The sequence below is a fragment of the Chrysochloris asiatica genome, unplaced genomic scaffold (assembly GCF_000296735.1).
Source record: "Chrysochloris asiatica unplaced genomic scaffold, ChrAsi1.0 scaffold00357, whole genome shotgun sequence".
Lineage (NCBI taxonomy): Eukaryota > Metazoa > Chordata > Mammalia > Afrosoricida > Chrysochloridae > Chrysochloris > Chrysochloris asiatica.
Genome location: NW_006408875.1, coordinates 369,184 through 370,754, shown reverse-complemented (window position 1 = coordinate 370,754; position 1,571 = coordinate 369,184). Strand labels below are relative to the sequence as shown.

At 36.7% G+C, this 1,571-nt stretch overlaps 1 pseudogene across 1 annotated transcript; it reads right to left on the bottom strand.

Moving 5' to 3' along the window:
* Positions 1–299: 299 nt before the first annotated feature.
* LOC102817101 lies at positions 300–955 on the bottom strand (annotated as a pseudogene). The gene has a single exon (XR_438802.1). The product of XR_438802.1 is annotated as a glia maturation factor, beta pseudogene (transcript).
* Positions 956–1,571: the final 616 nt, after the last annotated feature.

The following is a 1,571-nucleotide window of genomic DNA, read 5'->3' as shown; positions in this document are numbered from 1 at the left end:
AACCCAAGAGGGTATGGAATTGATGAGAATTGTACTTGTAGGTTATCTGACAGTACATTTTTATCCATGGCTCAAAATAAGGTTACTCAAGTCTTTAACCCCAAATTAATTTCAACGATTTGACAAATGATAATATATTATTTTCACATACAAACTGCTAATATCCAGTATTTGTCAAAAGGAGGCAACTGTTGTCTATCACAATCCAATATCCACTTTCCATTGGTAAATAGTAACAAATTCTGAACCATAAGTTATAGAAATTAGTCACAAGAGTGCAAAATGTCCCTGGAGAGAAGTAGTCCACCTAACAATTACAAATATAAGGAAACACTTTACAAAGTTTCATTACTATGAAGATAATTTCCTCTTTTTCAAACTTTGCACAAATGAAGATATTTCTTTACTGCAGGAAACAAACTGTAAATAGCAGTGCATTTTTAGGCATAAATAAGTATTTATGTCTGGTTCCAGTATGGTCAGGTTAACACATAAATACTTTAGAAACACAGAAGCTCACATTAGTGGAAAAATCCAAGTTTCTCATCTAGCCATTCTTCAGTTAGGTCTTCAGTATTCCTTATTTCAAATACCTTGGTTAGTTCAGCTGTTTGGACTAGTTTATTCTTACTCCCAGAATACATCATCTGTTACATCTAACAGGACTGGAGAAAATAAAGCACAAAGGATATGAAACTCTTCCATCATCATGTTGGTATTTATAACTATACACAATGAAGGTCAAGGTTGTCGTTCAGGTAGTTCATCTTTAAGTTCATCAGGTGAAATGCCCTCAAGCTCCTCGTCCAGTACTACCAAGCGTTTATCCTTGTCAATCTTCATTATAATGGCAGCATTGTTTGTTTCTTTGTGAAAACGAAACTTTCTCAGCTTTTCCACTAAATCTTCAGCAACATCACAAACCACCAAAGATTCACTCATTTTCCTTCCAGCCGTCAGCTCAATAAATAGAGTTTTGTTTTGAAAGTAAACAGGTGGAAAATAGCAGATAATATCATCAATCATCAGCAAGTAATAGCTTATGGCAGCTCTGACTATGGTTTCCAGGCTTTGTGGCAAAGGTTTGCATTTCCAGAGAGCAGAAAACATGGTTCCAATCACACTATGTGTTCTAGCCACTCTAGGTTGGGAGCAGTTTCTAAGTGGTGTGTATGTGTGCCCTCATTTGCCATATCCAGGGTCAGTTCAGTAGGAGACAGCCTGACTCACTGGAGAAGTCAGTGGAAACTTGTGGCAGATGGAGAATTTAAGAACCCACTTCATAGCAATCCTATCCCTTCTGTATACAGGGTTGATAGGGACGGGCAACTTACACATTGGCTACCTAAAATGGGGAGCTATAAAGGCACAAAGTGACTAGATTTACAAGTTTTCAAGAGGGAGTTTAGTTTCAGAGTGTGCAGGTGAAAGTAGTTTTTATCTTGACTAGATGGGTCTGGTGAAAGAAGATAGGGATAAGATTCTTATAATTCTAGTAGTGAATAAGTGTTATCATGACTAATTGTGACTGTCACAACTGTAAAGGTAAAAGTTTTATAACAAAAAGTGGG